Consider the following 24,540-nt stretch of genomic DNA (forward strand, 5'->3'; position numbering starts at 1 on the left):
CCGGGTTTTGCTGCAGGCACGATTGCGCTACGGTAGGGATAACATGTGAGTCACAGTGTAATGGTGCGTCAACTGGAAATTTACTCAAGAGATGAAATACTCATGGCAGTGTAATTCTTGTGGATAAAACGTCTAAATGTCAAACAGTTTCACCAAGACGTTCTTGCGTTATGTGGACCAAACGCAATACCGTAATCAAATGGTGCTAACTATGTAATATGGAAGTGGGTGATGCTGTTCGGGAAGGAAGGCCTATGTAGACCACAGATGACAATTTCCAAGCAAATCGACGAAATGATTCATAGCAATCGCAGATTGTTCAGATAGAGGTTGTCGAATTGCTACTTGATCAAAGAGCGGATATCCATTGTCGAGGAATTTAACGTTTGATAAAATGTTCCGACCGTTGCTTCCAGAGACTTGTTTACTCCTTGGAAAAATAGTGTCAGGTATCCATCTCACTTTAAGGGTAGTGCAAAAAAAAAAGTTTCAAATGGCTCTGAGCACTATGGGACTCAACTGCTGTGGTCATTAGTCCCCTAGAACTTAGAACTACTTAAACCTAACTAACCTAAGGACATCACACACACCCATGCCCGAGGCAGGATTCGAACCTGCGACTGTAGCAGCAGCGCGGCTCCGGACTGAAGCGCCTAGAACCGTACGGCCACCGCGGCCGGCTAAGGGTAGTGCAGAATTAAATAAAGGTTACTTGGCCTACCGTAATAATGTGTAACTTACTCTTTGAAATCCCTTCGTAGATCATTAATGATCTCGTGCATTACAGTGAGTTATTTGATGAGTGTGTTCTTCACTATGGTGAGATTATGTCTGGCGGTTGTTTCCGCTGTAAGGTGTATGGAAATGTGCGACATGCTAGCATTAGTTTATCTGAGCTCTGTGGGGTCCGCGTTGCCCAGCATACAGAGCCGCAAAGTGCAAAGAACTGGCAAGTTTCACACAGAAACTGATTCCAATTGTTCATTTGGATGTTTCCGATCGGTCAAACTTTTATTCAGTAATATTTTATTAATCTGTTAAATCGAACGACTGTGTATTACATGGACACTGATGAGCCAGAACATTATGACCACCAACCTAATAGCGGGTATGTCCACCTTTGGCACAGATAACAGCGGCTGGAAGCAATGAGGCTTTGGTAGGTCGCTGGAGGGAGTTGGCACACATCTGCACACACAAGTCACCTAATTCCTGTAAATTTCGTAAAGGGGGGCGATGAGCTCTGACGACGCTTTGAATCGCATCCCAGATATTTTCGATCGGGTTCACATCTGACAGGTTAGGGGGCCAGCACATCAACAGGACCTCACCACTGTATTCCTCGAACCACTCCATCATAGTCCATGCCTTGCGACACGGCGCATTATCTTGATGAAAAGTGCCACTGCCATCAGGAAACATCATTGTCTTGAAGGGGTGGACGTGGTCTACAACCAGTGTTCGATACTCCTTGACCATCATGGAGCCACTTACGAGCTCCACTGTACCAATGGATGCCTACGTAAATGTTCCCCAGAGCATAATGGAGCCGCCGCCAGCTTGTCTCCATCCCGCAGTACAAGTACCAAGGAGCTGTTCCACTGCCACTGCTCCAACTTCCAGTGCCAATGGTCGCGTGCCCATTTTAGTTATTGTTGCCGACGTTGTGGAGTTGACATTGGCACAGGCATGCGTTGTCGGCCGCGGAAGCCCATAGTTACGAGTGTTCGGTGCACTGTGTTCAGACACACTTGCACTCTGCCCAGCATTAAAGTATGATGTTAGTTCCGCCACAGTTCGCTGCCTGTCATGTTTTACCAGTCTGCCCAGCCTACGACGACCGAAATCTGTAATGGCGGGTGGCCGCCCAACCCCTCGACGTCTGGACGCGGTTTCCCCTTAGTTTCGCTAAATGTTGAACATGCTCACCACAGCACTCCTCGAACACTCGACAAGTCGCTCAGTTTATGAGATGCTAGTGCCGAGCCTCGGTCAGACTCAGATAGATAGCACGCCTCCCCGTTCTACACACAGACAGCACGCTCACTGATCTACAGGCACCATGGGTGTGTCTCTCACTGATCTACAGGCACCATGGGTGTGTCTCTTACTGATCTACAGGCACCATGGGTGTGTCTCTCACTGATCTACAGGCACCATGGGTGGGTCTGACTACCAGTCGTTCCCTGCCAGATGACGCTGCTGTCGCCTGGGCGTGTTTATATCGACAGCAGGTCTGTGTTCAAAATGTTCTGGCTGATCAGTGAATATTAAGTTGGGAATGATCAGGGTCACACAGCATGACACAGAAAGAAACGCATGTCCATTTAAGCATGTTGCCTTTAATGATTCTTGGTATTCAAACCATATTCTGCTATTTTTTTTGAATTTATTCAGGTAATGTTTAAATTTTGTACTGCTGGTATTTATTGAGAGTGTGGCTTGCTGGGTTACTCGTCAGGTGGCGCACTACTGACCTAAACGTTTAGGTTCTCTTATCCCCGACCATTCCTAGGACTTTTGTCAGTCGATATTCACTTCTTTTGCTTCTGGAAGTGTTTGTTAATACGAAAAATGTGAGTTCCTTCGTGGTTCAGAATCCACATTAAAGTATAGGTCCCCCTGCAACTGGCTATATGTTACCATTTAATGGTCAGAGGAAGGTAGTACTATGTCAAGTATAGTAAAGCACAAAGGCGTTAAATCCAACTTTTGGTCTGAAGACTGCTTTACCCAAGTCACTTCCACGCCATAGTGGAGAAATGACAAAACAGTTCAAGAGCTGAACATCGCCATTAGTACAACGAAGATGAAGATTGGCCTAGTATTCAAATAATATGAGAGATAACGAAGGAAACAGAAGAACAAAATACAAGGATTCTTCCTTCATAATTTCTACTGAGTAATCTCTCTTAAATGATTGCACACACATCAAAAAAAGTTTTGCATTTCCCTGGTTCCCAGAACTCCTGAAGAAAGACGTTCACTGTGGATATTGTATCACGGACACAGTCCCTTTGACTGTCCAGAGATGTCACTCAGACCGCCCAAAGATGTAAACAACCATGCATGAGCAGAGCCTATTAGACGGAGGAGGGGCCAAGAGCCAATCAGTTCCAGTCATTCCACCAGGGAGGATGTACACGGCTCCTGTCGTCTGTAGTACAACCATGCCTAGACGGTCAATACCGCGGTTTGATCGCGTCTACCTTGTGCCAGGAAGAGCTCTCAACAAGGGAAGTGTCCAGGTGAGTCGGAGTGAACCAAAGCGATGTTGTTCGGACATGGAGGAGATACAGAGAAGAGACAGGAACTGTCGATGACATGCCTCGCTCAGACCGCCCAAGGGCTACTACTGCAGTGAATGACGGCTTACCTGTGGGTTATGGCTGGCTCGGAGGAAATATGTTGAATAATGCTTTTCATGCAGCCACAGGACGTCGTGTTATGACTCAAACTGTGCACAGTAGGTTGCATGATACGCAACTTCACTCCCGACGTCCATACGAGGTCCAGCTTTGCAACCATGACACCATGCAACACGGTACAGATGGGCCCAACAGCAAGTCGAATGAACCGTTCAGGACTGTCATCACGTTCTCTTCACCGATGACTGTCGCATATGCCATCAACCAAACAATCGTCGGAGACATGTTTGGAGGCAACCGGTCAAGCTGAAGGCTTTAGACACACTGTCCAGTGGGTGTAGCAAGGTTGAGGTCCCCTGATGTTATGGGGTGGCATTATGCGCGGCCGACGTATACCGCTGGTGGTTATGGAAGGCTCCGTAACGGCTATATTACATGTGAATGCCATCCTCCGACCGATAGTGCAACCATATCGGCAGCATACTGGTGAGGCATTCGTCTTCATGGACGACAATTCGCGCCCCCATCATGCACATCTTGTGGATGACTTCCTTCAGGATAATGATATCGCTCGACTAGAGTGGCCAGCTAGTCCTCTAGACCCGGCCAGTGTGGCCGTACGGTTCTAGGCGCTTCAGTTTGGAAGGGCGTGACTGCTACGATCGCAGGTTCGAATCCTGCCTCTGGCATGGACGTGTGTGATGTCCTTAGGTTAGTTATGTTTAAGTAGTTCTATGTTCTAGGGGACTGATGACATCAGATGTTAAGTACCATAGTGCTCAGAGCCATTTGAACCAACCAGTTCTCTAGAGCTGAACCCTATCGAACATGCCTGGGATAGATTGAAAAGGGCTGTTTATGGACGACGTGACCCAAAAACCACTCTGAGGGATCTACGCCGAGTTGCCGTTGAGGAGTGGGACAATGTGGACCAACAGTGCCTTGATGAACTAGTTGCTAGTATGCCACGACGAATACAGGCGTGCAACAATGCAAGAGGACATAGTATTCATAAAATACTTTTTTTGAATACTCAATGAAGTCAAGTTTTAATGGGTTTGTTGAATTATACTATAATTGAAAAAATTCACTATTTTTTTATTTTCAATATATACCACGAACACACTTTAAAACTGATCTCAGTAGCTGGGTGAAACAAACGATCTCTCTCTGTCTCTGTCTCTCTCTCTCTCTCTCTCTCTCAACATTTTGGGTTGAATATGATAAAAAAGAAAATGTACATTTTAATATGTACGACAAGTCATAACTCTGCGCACGGTTAGGATTCGAACCAACGTGTCGTGTATTAGGGAGAACGCTGCCAGCTGTGGTGTCAGAGCAGACGTCGTGGACTGACTGAAAATTAAAACCTGTCTTTGGAGTTTCTCTTCACCTCACCATTGTCACTTGAATCGATCCTTGAGTCGTCTCTCGTAGCACCATCAGTAGCACACAGTTTTAACTTGTCACTGTTCATCTCAGTCTCTCAAAATGTGTAATTATTTGCGCGATACAAATAAAAGAAGGAAAAAAGCTCTCATACAAAGAGTTTTTAGAATAGAGTGTATCAATTTAGTGCAGCACAAGTTACATCAGAGTAGAAAATAATCACTTGCACTACCACTATATGCAACGATGTTTGTCGCTATTAATGACCAATTTCGGTAATAATAATACTCATTCTTGCCACAAAGCTGCTCCAAGCGTGGCAAAAATCTACAGACAGGCATGTTGTCTGCCATTCGGAGGAAGGAGGAGGAGATTAGTGTTTAACGTCCCGTCGACAACGAGGTCGTCAGGGACGGAACAAAAGCTCAGATTAGGAAACGATGGAGAAGAAAATTGGCCGCGTCCTGTCAAAGGAACCATCTCGTCCTTTGCTTGAAGCGATCTAGTGAAATCAAGGAAAACCGAAATCAGGATGGCCCGAGACAAATTAACTTCCCGGAAATCGTAACAGGTTGTCACGCCTGATCGTCACTGTTACTCAATGGTGACCTCATTCATCTCGGTTTTCTCTCCCGATCAGCTGTTCTGGACAGCCTGCCGCCACTGTAAGGTGTCCCAACGCTGGCTTTCAGAGGCGGTGACTGTCATATCCCTCAGCGTCACCGTTCTGAATGAGTGCTGTGCATTCTGAATAATCTTTCCTACTCTATGAACTATGAACTATGGACCTTGCCGTTGGCGGGGAGGCTTGTGTGCCTCAGCGATACAGATAGCCGTACCGTAGACGCAACCACATTGGAAGGACATCTACCGAGAGGCCAGACAAACGTGTGGTTCCAGAAGAGGGGCAATAGCCTTTTCAGTAGTTGCAGGGTCAACAGTCTGGATGATTGACTGTTCCGGATTTGTAACACTAAGCAAAACAGCCTTGCTGTGCTGATACTGCAAACGGCTGAAAGCATGGGGAAACTACAGCCGTAATTTTTCCCGAGGGCATGCAGCTTTACTGTACGGTTAAATGATGATGGGTAAGCCGTGGTAAAAATTGCTGCTTTGAAGAGCGCGCCGCAGCGCTTAGTGGAAGCAGTCGCCCTCCGTTTCTGGCGGTGGCGTCGCTGTGGCAATCGCAGCTTTGGTGTCTCCCTCTGGTGGGAAAGGGGAAAGGTTTCCTGTTCACGTGCATTTAAGGGGCGCTATGAGCTCGCCAGCCGGTCAGTCTGGGTCAGTCTCTCGTTCCCAGCTTGCTAGTCTGTCTCTCGTCCGCCTTTGTTAGGCACTTAGTGTCTGTCTGTCGTTCGGAGTGCTAGTATATCTGTCGTTCGGATCAACCTTTAAAGCCGGCAAAATGAGAATCTTTCCACTCCGTCCAATAAGAGAACTCAGTGAGTGGTCGCCCGGTCTGGGCTTAGATCCTTCATCTGAGTCTGCGCGTTAGGCCGCCAGTGTGCTCTAGTTTGCTCAGGCAATAGCCATTGGCGGTTGGATCTATCGTTTGGTCGGTCGCGCACCGAGAAACAAGATGACTTGTCCGTCTTGAGCGTCTGCGCATGTGAGGTTGCCACGTGAGTCCAGTGGCCCGCGGCGTATAGCGAGGGATAGTGACTTCGCGGTCGACACGAGAGCAACAGGAGTCAAACCACGGCATCAGTCTGGCCGGTGCGAGCTGCGACGCCGTCAGACGGTAGATCGGCGCGCCTTCCTGCGTCCGTTGAAGCGGCTGGTAGCGAACGGTTCGGGAGAGCGCTTCGGGGGTGCTGCGCCAGGTCTTCTCGAGAAATCGCAGTTTGTTAGAAGTTAAGTAATTGGAGACATGTTGTTTGATTTACTCTTGTTAACTTCTACTTGTTTTCTTGGTGAGGTCAGCAGCCGTTTTGCTTTGGGGTCGTCCGACCATTCTTCTTCGTTTGCCCACCCACGTGAAGGTGGTTGTTTATAAATTGGGTGGTCCGTTTTTCCCTTGTGCAGTAGGGGCGGGTTAGAGCAACCAGCGGTTCGGGTTGTTCGGTAATCTCCCTATCAATCTACCGTACATTAGTAGCTGCCTCTGTCATGTTTGTCGGATTTGGTGTGTTAACCAATTTATTGCTTGGAGTGTAACGGCTTAATGCCTGAAATATGTTTTGATGTTTGGAAATCTTGATATTATTGCCTATGACCTTGAGAGGCGGTATCTATGTACTGTAGAGCATCTTAACTATTGTTTGGCCAACCTTGTAGAATTTTATTTAAGATTGCATTTCATGGGCTTTTATTTAAATGATCATTTTAGTATATAAAGTTGCCACCCTTTCACCTTAAGACTTTTCTTAGGAGTTAAAATCAAGTTGCACCTTCAGTGGCAAGGTTAATATTTTAATTGTTAGTGTTTTGTATCCTTTCCATCCCTCCTACGGGGGGTGCATAGTTTGTGGGTTTGTGTAAATTGTTAAAACTCTTAGTTTAAAGTTATCTAGTGTGTTGCAGATTTGCACCAGTGTAGTCAGGCTGTTGTGATAGGTCGTAACTACGACCGTGTCAAAAGGGAGCGGTAAGGTTCTCTGCCCGAAAGCTCGTAAGTCAAAACTTGTTTCTTTCTGCCTCTGAATAAATTGTAACTTTGATATTTAGAGGGTGCTTACTGATTATAATTTTAAATCTGTTCCTTAAAAAATGCTTTCAGGCACTATTAAAGTGAATAAAATTCCCATTTGCTAAACAGAATTTGGTTATGATTTCATCAGTTACTCCCTGGCAACTACTTCCATGCTTGCATAGTGTGATTAAATGTGTTAATGTTCTTGATGAATCGCTAGTAAATAAAATAAATTCTTAAGAATATTCTTTGAAAATAAATCACGGCTCAATGGGATCCTCTTGGGCAAAATATTCCGGAGGTAAAAAAGTCCCCCATTCGGATCTCCGGGCAGGGACTACACAGGAGGACGTCATTATCAGGAGAAAGAAAACTGGCGTTCTACGGATCAGGGCCTGGAATGTTGGATCCCTTAATCGGGCAGTTAGGTTAGAAAATTTAAAAAGGGAAATGGATAGGTTTAAGAGAGATATAGTAGGAATTGTGCCTCGCACGATTCCAGTTTTCCTTGACGACCTGAGGGGTGATCTCCGCAGGAACTAGGTCTTGAATCCCCCATAAGTTCGAAAGGGGGGAATTAACAAGATAAGGAAACATCAAGGACACCAGAGTAGCCTTCAAAGCCTCATGGCTGGCGGTATCGAAGGCAAAGCTAAGCCAAGGGAGACTAGAATCCCACAACTGGGAGACTTCTGACGAAAGATAATCAGTGCTGATTTAAGGTTACGATTGACCCTTTCCGCAATGGACCACTGCGGATAATACGGAGTGGTAGCTACATGCTTAACACTGCTTTGAAAACGGAAGGCCTTGAAGGGAGTCTAAAGAATGGCCGGCGCATTATCTCTAACGATCTACTTAGGGTGTCCAAAAACACTAAATACGTTAGTTAAATGCGCAATGGTGTGGCAGCAGTCACATTACGACTAGGAAGAAGCCAGGTAAACCTCGAAAACGCGTCAATAATAATTAATACATACCGATGTCCTCTTTTGGCGCGAGGTAAGGGCCCCACATAATCAATATAGTGTTTTTCCATGGGGCGAGATTCACGCTCAGAACTAAGGAACCCCTGTTGAAGAGCGTTATTCGGTTTGGCCACACGACACAACTGACAACGAGAAACCATTTCTCTAACGTCTCGGTCAATAGACGTCCAAGTCAGATTCTTCTCAATCTTCTGCAAGGTCTTATAGGTTCCTAAATGCCCGCCAATCAACGAATTGTGAAAGCAATGTAAAACCGGGTGTATTAGGGTGCTTGGTAGACAGATTTTAACCTTCTTGGTACGTCCCACCTTTTTACACAATATGCCTTTCCTGATAATATATTCATCCAAGTGCTTGCCTGCCGAAAGCCGTTTCTTAACGGGTCCCCAAGTGGGCAAAAGTTTAACAAACATACTGTAAATCAATTAATTAAAAAAAGTTGGGCAACGGATCACCAAACAGGTGAGACAAAATGATGATAAACTTGGTAGCACAACCATTTAAACCTGCTGTAACGCCAGTAATGTCAATTACATAAAAAATTTAGAAAAATACATTAAAACAGCAAACAGTCACAGACGGTGGACCAGGAATCAACTTCTGAGTAGGTCCAGCAAAAAACACTTTCGCGAGCGATGAGATAGGCAGCCAAGAGTTGCATTCACTTCACAAGATGGTAACACAGACTAGTGGCAGTCTAACGAATGACTAATGATAATCTTGCTGAGGCTACCAGACGTAAAAAAAAAAAAGAAAGCAAAGATGTGAAAATACATCAAAGCCGGAACCGACAGTGTGGACTCTTCCTGCTGAATACTGTGCTTAGAGCGCCTGGAACGAGAAAGGAATTACTACCACTAGAGTAGAAGAATCGGCAATCAACCTACAATTAAGAAAGCTGTCAAAACTACACACCTCACCAGACAGCAGCGGCAAGACGTGGAAAAGTACACTGCCATTACATACACTAACCCCCAGGGCAGGTAACTGAGACGTTAGTGGCCACGAGGCAAGAAAAATACCACTGGTTGAAAGTTAAAAAACTGAACGCAATAAATAGTAACTAGAAGTCCAGGAAAGCTAATCATATCCTCCCCCCAAGCACTCCACTCGCTGCTCTTCGCCTCGGCAACACTACAAGCAGCAACACAAACCCACGTCACTGGAGAATCGCAAGATCTCACAATGGTGGAAGTTTCTCTACTCAAAAAGAACAGAACTTAAAGCTTGCAGGATCGGGTTTACGACGGCACGCTCGTGAACACAGGCCTTCGATCCGGCAGTCCATGTGAGCCACCAGCGGTCCCAGTGTGTTCGCGCATTGCGCAGACCACCTGATCACCAACCGAACTGCACACTGACGCCACCCGGAAGAACAACGACGTCGCCCCAAAGATAGGACCACAGTTACTACTATCTATAACCGCCGCTGCTGCCACTAGCGGACAGGCAACGCTTGCGAAATCCAGTGGCTCCAGCCAACACGAGAAGAAGACAAAAAACCGCAACCATGTCAACTAAACGATACTTTCTGGCCACCAAAAGACGACAGAAACCGACAAACCGCACCAATGGGAGCCGCAGCACTGCTCAGTCTTAGGGGACTGGAATCGATGGTAGGAAAAGGAAGACAGGGGAAGGTAGTAGGTGAATATGAAATGCGGGTAAGGAATGAAAGCAGCCTGGTAGAATTTTGCACAGAACATAACTTAATCATAGCTGACACTTGGTTTAAGAATCAAGACAGAAGGTTATATACACTCCCGGAAATGGAAAAAAGAACACATTGACACCGGTGTGTGAGACCCACCATACTTGCTCCGGACACTGCGAGAGGGCTGTACAAGCAATGATCACACGCACGGCACAGCGGACACACCAGGAACCGCGGTGTTGGCCGTCGAATGGCGCTAGCTGCGCAGCATTTGTGCACCGCCGCCGTCAGTGTCAGCCAGTTTGCCGTGGCATACGGAGCTCCATCGCAGTCTTTAACACTGGTAGCATGCCGCGACAGCGTGGACGTGAATCGTATGTGCAGTTGGCGGACTTTGAGCGAGGGCGTATAGTGGGCATGCGGGAGGGCGGGTGGACGTACCGCCGAATTGCTCAACACGTGGGGCGTGAGGTCTCCACAGTACATCGATGTTGTCGCCAGTGGTCGGCGGAAGGTGCACGTGCCCGTCGACCTGGGACCGGACCGCAGCGACGCACGGATGCACGCCAAGACCGTAGGATCCTACGCAGTGCCGTAGGGGACCGCACCGCCACTTCCCAGCAAATTTGGGACACTGTTGCTCCTGGGGTATCAGCGAGGACCATTCGCAACCGTCTCCATGAAGCTGGGCTACGGTCCCGCACACCGTTAGGCCGTCTTCCGCTCACGCCCCAACATCGTGCAGCCCGCCTCCAGTGGTGTCGCGACAGGCGTGAATGGAGGGACGAATGGAGACGTGTCGTCTTCAGCGATGAGAGTCGCTTCTGCCTTGGTGCCAATGATGGTCGTATGCGTGTTTGGCGCCGTGCAGGTGAGCGCCACAATCAGGACTGCATACGACCAAGGCACACAGGGCCAACACCCGGCATCATGGTGTGGGGAGCGATCTCCTACACTGGCCGTACACCTCTGGTGATCGTCGAGGGGACACTGAATAGTGCACGGTACACTGGAAGATTTCAGATAGATTATATAATGGTTAGACAGAAATTTAGGAACCATGTTTTAAATTGTAAGACATATCCAGATGCAGATGTGGACTCTGACCATAATTTATTGGTTAGATTAAAACTTAAGAAACCAGAAAAATGTGGCATTTTAAGTAGATGGGGCGTGGATAAATTTAAAGAACCAGAGGTTGTACAGAATTTCAGAGAGAGCGTTAGGAATCAATTGACAATGAAGGAGGAAAGAAATACAGTAGAAGAAGAATGGGTAGCTTTGAGATATGAAATGGTGAAACAGCAGAGGCTCAAGTAGGTAAAAAGGCAAGGGCTAATAGAAATCCTTGGGTAACAGATGTATTGAATTTAACTGATGAACGGGAAAAATATAAAAATGCAGTAAATGAAGCAGGAGCAAATGAATACAAACGTCTCAAAAATAAGATTGATAGAAACAGCAAAATGGGTAAGCAGGGATGGCTGGAGGACAAATGTAAGGATGTAGAGACATATGTCACTAGGAGTAAGATAGATACATACTTCAATTAAAGAGACCTTTGGAGAAAAGAGAATTATCCGTATGAATATCAAGAGCTTATGTGGAAAACTGGTTCTAAGCAAAGAAGAGAAAGCAGAAAGGTGGAAGGAGTATTAGAAGGTCTATACAAGGGCGAAAAACTTGAGGGTAATATTATGGAAATGGAAGAGGACATAGATGAAGATGAAATGGGAGATGTGATACTGCATGAAGAATTTGACATAGAACTGAAAGATCTATGTCGACACAAGGCCCCGGGACTATACAACATTCCGTTAGAACTACTGACGGCCTTGGAAGAGCCAGTCCTGACAAAACTCTACCATCTGGTGAGCAAGATGTATGAAGCAGGCGAAATACCATCGGACTTCAAGAAGAATATAATAATTCCAATCCCAAAGAAAGCAGGCGTTGACAGATGTGAAAATTACCGAACTATCAGTTTAATAAGCCACAGCTGCAAAATACTAACACGAATTCTTTACACACGAATGGAAAAACTAGTAGAAGCCGACCTCAGGGAAGATCAGTTTGGATTCCGTAGAAATACTGGAACACGTGAGGCAATACTGACCTTACGACTTATCTTAGAAGAAAGATTAAGAAAAGGCAAACCTACGTTTCTAGCATTTGTAAACTTAGAGAAAGCTTTTGACAATGTTGATTGGAATACCCTCTTTCAAATTCTAAAGGTGGCAGGGGTAAAATACAGGGAGCGAAAGGCTATTTACAATTTGTACAGAAACCAGATGGCAGTTATAGGAGTCGAGGGGCATGAAAGGGAAGCAGTGGTTGGGAAGGGAGTGAGACAGTGTTGTAGCCTCTCACCGATGTTATTCAATCTGTATATTGAGCAAGCAATAAAGGAAACAAAAGAAAAATTCGGAATAGGTATTAAAATCCATGGAGAAGAAATAAAAACTTTGAGGTTTGCCGATGACATTGTAATTCTGTTAGAGACAGCAAAGGACCTGGAAGAGCAGTTGAACGGAAAGGACAGTGTCTTGAAAGGAGGATATAAGATAAACATCAACAAAAACAAAAATAGGATAATGGAATTTAGTAGCATTAAATCAGGTGATGCTGAGGGAGTTAGATTAGGAAATGAGACACTTAAAATACTAAAGAAGTTTTACTATTTGGGCAGGAAAATAACTGATGATGGCCGAAGTAGAGAGGATATATAATGTAGACTGGCAATGGCAAGGAAAGCGTTTCTGAAGAAGAGAAATTTGTTAACACCGAGTATAGATTTAAGTGTCAGGAAGTCCTTTCTGAAAGTATTTCTATGTAGTGTAGCCATGTATGGAAGTGAAACATGGACGATAAATAGTTTAGACAAAAAGAGAATAGAAGCTTTCGAAGTATGGTGCTACAGAAGAATGCTGAAGATAAGGTGGGTAGATCACGTAAGTAATGAGGAGGTACTGAACAGAATTGGGGAAAAGAGGAATTTGTGGCACAACTTGACTAGAAGAAGGAATCGGTTGGTAGGACAAATTCTGAGGCATCAAGGGATCACCAATTTAGTGCTGGAGGGAAGCGTGGAGGGTAAAAATCGCAGAGGGAGACCAAGAAACGAATAGAGTAAGCAGATTCAGAAGAGTGTAGGTTGCAGTAGTTACTCAGAGATGAAGAACCTTGCACAAGTAGGGTGGCATGGAGAGCTGCATCAAACCAGTCTCTGGACTGAAGACCATAACAACAAAAACTCCACAGCACCTGGCCTTCAGTCTAATGGGAACGCCTCCTTCTGTGACTTCGTTCTGCAGAACTGAGACTGGGCAGTTCAATATACCAGTTTGTGATGAAACATTTCTTCGAGGAATACGCTCTCCGGATTGAGACCTTTTTTTCATTTCTGAACAAAAGGGTTCTCAATAAAAATTTCACAAGTTAACATAGTACATACCATATTCTTAACTTTTACTTACTCAAATATAGCGGAAACAACGTGGTTCATCTATTAATCTGCAGTCTGTTAAGTACGAACATGGTAGGCATTATACAGCTATGATAAAAGATATCGGCTTAATTCTATCACAGCCTAATAGGAATAACCTTTGTCCTCCATGCAATATCCATAAAGCATCACTTTACTTAGAATTCTTGACTGACATACACGAGAAGAGACGACTCTAAAAGTGGAAAAAATTATTATTAACTACTTTCTCGGAGACCCATTTTTAACATTGCTTCCAGCACAATATTAATCCCTTTGAAACAGCCGTCAAGGAAATTCTACGCATTTGGAGGCCTCTTCCACGTGAATAAGCGAAAAACTTGGTCCCAAAAATATCTCGGAGACGTGAGGGTGACTGATCCTATTTTTAACTGTAATTGTTTTTCTTTTGTTCGTATATGATGTATGTACATGTTTCAGTGTGTTGTCAAATACATTTTTCCACTATTAACCCGACCGAGATTCTACGTAATAGACTGTAAATGCTATTTCCTAATATTAATGCACTTCGTTGGTAGCTGGTGCACTGTTAGCTATAAAGGTCGAGCTGTTCTCCGCTTTAAGTAGATACATCCAGTAGGTTCAGTAGGGTCTGTATCATATTTAAATCTTGATACATTGTGCCAACGGTTTTTTCATTTATCTTCTTAGTTCCGTAGTCAATTCCCTTATCGCTCGAGTATTATTTAACAGATCCTGTTCCAGGTTAGTCTATTACGTGGTATGCCACTCCATAGCTGCTCTGTTGTTGTTGGCTTGTTTTGCTCTTGTTCCAACGAGTTACTCAGTTCCATCAAAACGCTGGTATTCGCCGTTCCAAATAATGTCTCTCATAATTTTCCACATTCATCTAGCCACTCCATTTCTGACGCTGCAATGCATATTGTACTGGATTCATCGTTTGGTGCAGTTGTTCTTGTAGCGGTTCGTACAAGAGATGTAACCTCTGGTCCTCTCTTTGTAACTATCGTAATAACATTGCGTACTTTTTGGACTCGAGACGTAATCCGACGAACGTCTCCTCCAGTCTCCGGACTCCTTCCTTACTACTTACGCACAGTAATTCAATATCAGTGTCCAGTGGTGGCTACTTAGTACGAATTCTTTCTGCGTGGAGAACAGTACATCTCCTTAGAGTTGTTGAGTATGAAGAGGTGTAGCACTGCCAGAATTATCGAATTCTCGGATGTAACGCTACATTTACATCAAGATCTACGTACATACTCCTCATGCCACCGTACAGCGCATGGCGGACAGTACGTTCTACCATTACTAGTCATTCCCTTTTCCGTTACACTCGGAAATAGATTGAGGGAAAACTACAGCTATTGTACGAGCGCTAATTTCTCTGATCTTCGCGCTCCTTACGCGAAATGGGTGATGGCCGCAGAAAAACATTTTTGCAGTGGGCGTCAATTGTCAGTTCTCTAAATTTGTACAATAGTGCCTCGTGAAAGGAGCATTGTTTACCCCCAAGAGACACCCATTTGAGTTCACGATACATCTCCATGGGTCTTGATCGAACATACCAGTAACAAATCTAGAACGCCTCTGACTTGCTTCGATGTCTTCTCGAGAATGGGTCGTACTAGCCTTCTATATGCCGTCTGTTTAACGGATGAGGAAAACTTCCCCAAGTTTCTCCCAATAAAACGAAGTCGAGTATTCGCCTTCCCTAATCCAAACTAACGTGTTCACTCGCTTTGCAAAGTTACGTATAGATATTTAATCGATATGACTGTGTGAAGCAGCACACTTGTTATTCTGTTTTTTAACGTTACTCGGTTGTTTTTCCTACTCATCCGCTTTAACTTAAATTTTTATACATTTAGAGCAATCTGACATTCAAGACAGCAACTGGAAATTCCATGTAAGTCTTTTTGTATTCTCCTACGTGTGACTCAACGACAGCACCTTCCCGTACCCCACAGTGTCATCAGCAAATAACCAAACTGCTGCTCATCGTGTCTGTCAATTCATTTGTGTATGATGTTATTGTGGTTTTCAGTTCAAAGACTGGTTTGATGCAGCTCATCATCCTGCGCAAGCCTCTTCATCTCCGAGTACCTACTGCAACCTACATCTTTCTGAATCTCCTTACTGTTTTCATCTCTTGGTCTCCCTCTACGATTTTTACCCTCCACGCTTCCGTCCAGTACTAAACTGCTGATCCTGTGATGCCTCACAATGTGTCCTACCAACCGATCCCTTCTTCTGGTCATGTTGTACCACAAATTTCTCTTCTCCCCAATTTTATTCAGTACCCTCTCATTAGTTACGTGATAATCCATCTAATCTTCGGCATTCTTCTGTAGCACCACATTTCGAAATCTTCTATTCTCTTCTTGTGTAAACTGTTTATCGTCCATGTTTCACATCCATAGAAGGCTGAACTTCATACAAATATTTTCAGAAAGGACTTCCTGAAACTTAAATCTATACTCGACGTTAGCAAATTTCTCTTCTTCAGAAACTGTTTTCTTGTCATTGCCAGTCAACAGTTCATATCGTCCCTACTTCGACCATCATCAGTTATTTTGCTTCCCGAATAACAGAACTCTTTTACTACTTTAAGTGTCTCGTTTTCTAATCTAATTTCCTCTGCATCACCTGATTTAATTCAACTAAATTCCATTATCCTGGTTTTCTTGATGTTCATCTTATATCCTCCTTTGCCGTCTCTGACGAAATTGCAATCTCATCGGCAAACGTCAAATTTTTTATTTCTTCTCCCTGGACTTTACTTCCTACTCCAAATTTTTCTTTTGTTTCCTTTACTTCTTGCTCAATATACAGCTTGAATAACATCGGGGATAGGCTACAACACTGCCTCACTCCTTTCTCAAACACTGCTTCCCTTTCGTGCCCCTCGACTTTTATGACTGCCATCTGGTTTCTGTACAAATTGCAAATAGCCTTTCGCTCCCTGTATTTTACTCCCGTCACCTTTAGAATTTGGAAGAGAGTATTCCAATAAACATTGTCAAAAGCTTTCTCTAAATCTACAAATGCTATAAACGTAGCTTTGCCTTTTCTTAACCTATATTTTATGAGTAGTTGTATGGTCAGTTTTTCCTATGTGTTCCTACATCTTTCCAGAATCCAAAGTGATCTTCCCCGATGTCGGCTTCTACGAGTCTTTTCATTCTTTTGTAAAGAATTCTTGTTAGTATTTTACAGCCGTGACTTATTAAACTGACAGTTCGGTAATTTTCACACCTGTCATCACCTGCCTTCTTTGGAATTGGGATTATTATATTCTTCTTTAAGTATGACGGTATTTCACCTGTTTCATACATCTTCTCGCCAGATGGAAGAGTTTTGTTATGGCTGTCTCTCCAAAGTCTATCAGTAACCCTAATAGAATGTTGTCTTTTCTCAGGGCCTTTTTTTGGCTTATGTCTTTCATTGCTTTGTGGAATTCTTCACGCAGTATCGATCTCCCTTCTCTTCTTGCTCTACGTCCTCTTTCACTTCCATAATGCCTTGCTGCTTTCCCTTCTTTGATTACGGTGGTTTTTAATCTGAGTTATTGATATTCGTGCAGGTGTTTCTCTTTACTGCAAAGGTCTCTTTAAGTTTCCTGTAGCCAGTATCTATCTTATCTCTAGTGATATATGCTTCTACATCCTTACATTTGTTCTCTAGCCATTCCTGCTTAGCCATTCTGCTGTTTCTGTCAATCTCATTTTTTAGATGTTTCTGTTCCCTTTCAGCTGCTTCATTTATTGCATTTTTATATTTTCTCCTTTCATCGATTTAATTCAGTATCTCTTGTGTTACCCAAGGATTTCTACTAGCTCTCACCTTTTTATCTACTTGACGCTTTGCTGCCTTCAGTATTTCATCCCTCAAAGCTACCCATTCTTCTTCTGTTATATTCCTTTTCCCTGTTCTAGGCAGTCATTCTCTAACACTCCCTATAAACCCGCTATAAACTTTGATTCTTTTACTTGATCCAGGTCCCATCTCCTTAAATTCGGGCCATTTTGCAATTTCTTCAGTTTTAATCTGCATTTAATAACCAATAAATTGTGGTCAGAGTCCACATCACGCCCTGAAAATGTCTTACAATTTAAAATCTGGTTCCTAAATCTCTGTCTAACCATTATATAATCAATCTGAAATCTTTCGGTGTCTCCAGATCTTTTTCACATATATATCCTTCTCTCATGATTCTTAAATTAAGTATGAGCTATCATTTTAACATGCACCTGTTACCTGACAGTGTTTGGTTAAATAGATCCAAGATGTCCATCCACCATTTAAAATGGCACGGATGCCTCACGCAATCTCTGAAGTGGTATTTGTGATTGCTCAAATCGTCACATTGTGCAGATACTGAGTGATAAACTTCTCCATTGTTGGTTGCAAATGGTGAGGTATTTTGCACAGTTTCCTATAAACAGGAGATCTGTCCCCCATTGGGATTATATGTGCTGTTATGGGTGTCGCTGGCAACATACTGTAGAAAATGAACAATATTGTGCTTTTTATTAACTGTTCTAACTACACAATTCATCTCCACATGTTCTTAAATGTAAGAGTAATACAAACTTTGTTTTATTTTGTATTCAGTTCTTATTCTTAGAATTTGTAGAATTTGCTGTCTTTTGTACATTCTCCTACTGAAATGTTCAAATTTTCTTTGCTAGAATACAGTTTTCATAAGCTGGACATGGTCACTATAATTTGTGACTATTATTCGTAGTGCATGGGGCAACGGCCTTGGCACGGTGGATACACTGGTTCCTGTGAGATCACCAAAGTTCAGTGCTGTTGGGCGTGGCCGGCACTTGGATGGGTGACCATCCAGCCGCCATGCGCTGTTGCCATTTTTCGGGATGCAGTCAGCCTCATGATGCCAATTAAGGAGCTACTCGACCAAATAGTAGCGGTTTCGGTCAAGAATACCATCATAACGACCGGGAGAGCAGTGTGCTGACCCCACGCCCTTCCTATCCCATCCTCCCCTGAGGGTGACACGGCGGTCGGATGGTTCCTGTAGGCCACTCGTGGCCTGAAGACGGAGTGCTGTGCTATTCTTATTGCATGCCTAAAGCATTTAATTGAAAATAAAACTAAATCATTCATATAATATGGTCCTTAATTGTTTTAGGCCCTTAGCAATGGGGAACACTTCTGAGCATCATTTTCTTCAGGACTGTATCCACCACACAAATATCACTTCCATGCATCCTTGTCCAACAAGATATAAATCAGTGGGATCACTAGGAGACCTTGGGTTTACATTTCCCACTAGCTCGATGCAGAAACCAAATGTTACCGAAAAAAGGCGAATGGAAATATATTAATAGCTCCATGTGGCATTGTCAGTATTGTTGTTGTCATCATCAAGATGGTTATTGTCACCTGACATTTGACTTCCATTGCCGACTACAGCCTCCTCTAGATTTTTGCATGTGTCACAGTCGTCAGCTATACACATGTGCAGATCACTCTTGTATAATTTTTAATGTCATATACCCGTCGTTATTAGGTGATTCTTAATGATTCAGAACCCAGAAAATATCTTCCTTTATGCATTTAAAATCTATCCACCTGGCTGCAAACCACTCTCATCTCCTCATCATTTTCATTACATTTCAATCTTCCACTTCAGTGTAGTCCCTAATTCATTTGTTCATTTCGCTGTCTTCTCCCGTAATTATCAAACTGCAACACTGTATCGCTCGCTGAGGATACCTAATTTTCAAAATGGTTTTGCTATCGAAGTTCATGTCTCACCGCCACAAGTCAAATCTGATTGTTAGCTAACGTTTCCAGATTTATAAAAGTTTACCAGAACTGTATCAGTCTATTTTCTCTTCTATCGATTTCTTTTTCTTTTGATCCAACCGCTTTCAGTTGGCCCCAGTACAAAACCTCGTGATTCTGTGACATCACTGTTAATTTTTACTATTTTCTTTTTGATGTCCTGATTATACACTATATTCGTCAGGTTACTACTGATTTTCAGGACTAACTTCAAATTTACTCTGCTACGTTCTTCCACTAATTGGCGAAAAAACGTGGAGCACAGTAAACAATTAGAGTCATTAGAAAAAGAGAGGCCGTTGGGATATCTGAGATAGTTTCTCCAGTTTATGGATTTGAAGACTTCCTGTTGGAAATAATTTTGATTATATGGAATACCACTGCGCCAATCCTCACTCAATTCTGAGTTTATAACAGTCCTGAGGAGGCCTAATGGCAGTTGTAGTAGGGGAAAGTGTTGTATCTTGGGACACTTCTCAAATTTTTTGCCTATAGCCAGCACTGTAATAGAAGTTTACCATTATTTTTTATTCTCTTTTAAATGATTACATTCCACTTTTGCAATCTTTTTCTGAAAATTTACTCAACAAAAATTTTTCCAAATGTGAACATGTGCTCCAAGATACAACATGGTCATGTCACTCAGAACAAATTTTCTTTTAAAATTTAAAAACGTTGTGAATCGAGAATGTCTTGTCAGTACTGTATTTAGTCATCTTTCACATTATTACAGTGCTACATACCAATAAATAATAAATGAAATCAAACGAAGAAGAAGTATTACCAGAAGACAGTTATAAGATAAATACATTTCAAAATAAAAGCTGATGGAAATTAACACAAATTTCCATTTTAAAAATAGGTAAAATCTTCAAATATGCAAATATCCATTGTTCCACGGTAAAAGACTTCTACTGTTTCAAGATACAAGGCGGTGCATGATCAAATAAGTACAGCTTTAGCATCCACATGGTACAAAAATAGTTTTAAAAATATATAGAATTTTACTTGTAATAAATTTCTGTGACTGGAGTATTAACAATATATAACAATTAGCTTTTACATATCATACAACACTTAAATATATAGAAACGAAGAATTTACAAATTCTGCACAAACCACATCCCCATGTATAGCAAGAACAGAAACTGTAGAAAATGGCGGGAAATGCTAATGACGGTTTCTTTGTTTTGTCCTTCGCTGTATGGGAGCTTGCCAATATCACCCATTGGTCAATTCTGTATTACCGAAACTTCGTAATATGCCGTCCCGTTTTATTTTGCTGCAAGAGGACCGTAGTATTAGCACTTTTTAACCGCTTCCACACGTCCCTTAACGTTCTCACAATGCTCTACATTTTTCTTAATCTTACACTGAGGAATTTCGAAAGGTGATAGCATCTTCCTTGTAAACATCATCACATACAATGGAGTCTAACACTATCGTGCTCTTATAAACTATGTGCAGGCATGACATTCCAGATGCTGTCATGACTATTTATGTAGGAGCTTAACATTTTACTGATGGTATGGGGAATGTGCTCAGTCCTCCTATTTGCTTGCAGGTGCATGGAACTCTTTATCAGTTTCCACATTTGCATATTTTACGCGATTCTGAATTAAGTCACTAGATTGGTCAATTGTTTCTAGGTATACTCTAGATACAACAGTCTCCCCTAATTGATGAAAATATTTTTGAATCTGCTAGCTTTGATTGAATCCCCAGTATCGTAAAATCTATGAATTGCAGTAAATGTGGTAACTTACTTGTTCCATTTTACAGTTTCGCCCATGACTTGCAAAGGGCTCGTTACTAATACACTTCCAAAGCCACCTTGTTTGTTTTCATGATTATTTTCTCAAGTAAATTTTTCTGTGTGATTGGTGGTATCTTATACATTACAAAGAGTGTACTGACAGGTCTATGGTTATTAATATCTTATCTGTCGCCTTGACCTCTTTGCTTAAGTACCTTTGTAAAGCAGTTTACGTTCACCTTTAGCATTCAGTTTCCAAAATGCAGAGCTTGTTAGTTTGTAATATCTCTCTGTTCTGTAAATAAATTCTCATTATTGGCTGATTACACTAACTGTTAGATTGCAGTAAGTTGAAATGTTTACCTGGAAATAAAAGCACTACACCAAGGCGACCCTTTGCTGTCACGTCCTCAGCATCAGTGCTTGATATGTCAATGAATAGCTACGATAATTTGAATCAGATATGACTGCAACTGCTAACAACCCTGCTTAGTCGAAATATATCGTCGATCATGTGTCTAACCATGATTTTGTGTCTGACAGGCTAGTGTAACATGGATAGCGGTGAAGCGTTCCTTGTAGCTTCGCGCGGATTCCTGGAATATCGGTATTTCTACCTTGGTAAAAGTCACGGCTATCGCTTGAAATATCATACGTATCCCAACGTGAAGACATCCGTCTCACTCACGATAGATTAAAAATCTTTCTTTAATATTATGCGATAATCCATTTAAACATTACAAACAATGTTTCATTATTTTTTCTGTGAGGCTGGATACTCCAGGATAGCTGCCTATGTGCAATATCAGAGTAAGCATTTATAGATATTACTATTAATAAAAAACTGTACCTCTGGCCTAATATGAAATGGAAAATATTACCAGACGCCGTTTTAAATTTATTGAGATTATTCTTTTTGATACTTTTAGCGTTAAATGACTGCTCAAAGATCTTATATAATTTTTATCATCAGTGGCGTCGCTACAATAATGAGACTACACAAAGTGGCCAAGGCAACATTTAATTATTACGTACTGAATCATTCTATTACTACTACTACAGATAGTTGTATCAGTTGCAGACCGTGAAAAATTAGCGTCCGTCCGCTAGAACATCAGAATCGATAAGATAATGAAACAAAAAATACGCTCATTCTTCTCGTACAAAGGGACAAAGATAATATCAATTGCCATTCTAAAAGCGCAGATAGCGCTAATCCATTGTTGAGTATCGACGACTGATTTATACTCTTTTTTACCGGAGTCCATGCTATAGGGAAACCACATGGGAAGCAATGGAATAAGGGAACTCACTGCAGTGGACACACGGCGCACGACCAGGAACTTTCCATTTCGCTAGTCAGGTTTAGTTAAAGTAAAATGTTATGGGTCATTAAGACATAAAAGCGTCTGCCATATTCCTTATAGGAAGCATAAAGTGAAGGGCTTTCAATATCATTTTTAAGCTGCTATAACTGTAATCTGAAGTAAATAACACGATGGGCGCCAGGAAGGAAAGATAAGCTGACCTGCAGGCAGGACATTAATTTGCAACAGAGGCATCAAACAAGGAAGATACTCTGTGTTGCACCTAGAGGCTAATGTATCTAGGAACACATGATGATTTTTGGTCTATATTACAGTCTAATGATCTTACAATCACATAAAGGAATGCTGACTACAGACCGCCGTAAACAGTTTTCGCAATTTTCTACGATTTTTATTGTTTTTATACATGAGTTTGTGTTTTGTGCAGCATTTGTAAATATTTCGAGTTTTACATATTTACGTATTGAATAATGTATTGAAGCTAATTTGCATATATCGCTACATCTTCAGTTACAGATATTATGGCAGCAAAAGTCTATATATTTTTACAGCTAGTTGTATAAAGTGTGGATATTAAGCCATACTTCGTCGGTCGTGTACCAGCTTGTACCTTGAAACAAAAGAAGGTATTTTACCATGGAACACGTGATACTTGAAAATTAACTGCGTTTCGTTAATGTCTTAACGATGTGTGTTACTTTCCAGCATTTCAGTTTCAAAATGTTTGTTACTGGTAACTGATTTTTGATAGCACTTTTGCTTAATTTCATTTCATTTACCGGTTATTGGTGCGAAGTAGAGTAAAACATGACAGACAAGTGACTAAATACAATACTGACAAAATTTTCTCTACTGCAACGCTTTTAAATATCAGCAGAATATTTATTCATAGGTACGTGAACGTGTTATACATTGGAACATGTTTTCATGTTCGGAAAAGATGTAACTTTCCGGGGTATTTTTTGTAATAATTTATACAGTCTGTAACACACAGTAAGTGAATGCTGTCATTTAAAAATGAGATAAGGAAATGTATTAAATTTCTTTTACAGAATTGGATAGAGACGAAAGTGTGACAAGTGTTCGAAGGTAATACACTATCCTGCTGAGTATTGTTGTTGGCGATAAAAATGAAAGTAACATATTGTGAGAACATCAGACGAAACGTAAAGAATTATTTTAAAAAAATAGAAGTATTTACAATTTTCCCCTGTTTTCCTGCTGTCATCAGGAAGTTAAAGGTCTGCATGAGACACTACCAAAACTGTTAGCAGCGAATTGTACTGCAGGAGTTTCATTAATGTCTCTCACGGCGCTGTTAACCTCGGCTTTGAGCGTCCGTCAGATACACACACACACACACACACACACACTGAACTGCAGGATAATAAAGTAAAGAGTGGCTTCAACATGATAGCTGGGAAAGGGATGAAAAAGAACTACCAATAAAACTTTTTCGGACTGATATGAAACGACAGCCTTTCACCCACAGGACGAGAGATTTTCACCTTGCCCCCTTTGTTATAGTCCACATACGAGCGACAGCAAGTGCCTTGGGAGCGTAGTTAGATTCTGACGCCTCACTGAATGTGAAATGGTATGAGTAAAGTACTGCAGGACTAGATTTACAAACTGATCACCTCGAAAGTGAATTACATTCCTTAATCATTGTAACACCTTGCACGTCTTCTTCTCTACACTGTCATTTGTAGCTACTTCTAATATATTCTCTGAGGGACAGATGTGAAATACTGAAATGACGTACAAAATTTATCATTTTAACGACATGTTATTGATTCGACCTTTCACTAAGAACAAACTAACACTCTGTAAATTTAATGAGCACACCGTAAAAAAGTTCCTCACTCACAGGAGACATCGCGCTAATACGGTGTAACGCTGCCTCTTCCCATGATTACGCCCTCACTTCGCACAGGAAGTGAATGCACAAGTTTCTTCATGTTTTCCATACCTATCTGAAGGCATTCATTTATTTTCGTGTGGGAAAAGGTGAAAAAATAGCCAAGTCAGTTGCAACGGTACAAGGTTTATTGAAAACCCTTTACCTAGATTTCGACGTCTTTAAAAATGTCTTATCCACAAGGATCAATGATTAACACTGGTTATACAATGATTAGATT

This window comes from Schistocerca gregaria, chromosome 4, assembly GCF_023897955.1.
Source record: "Schistocerca gregaria isolate iqSchGreg1 chromosome 4, iqSchGreg1.2, whole genome shotgun sequence".
NCBI lineage: Eukaryota > Metazoa > Arthropoda > Insecta > Orthoptera > Acrididae > Schistocerca > Schistocerca gregaria.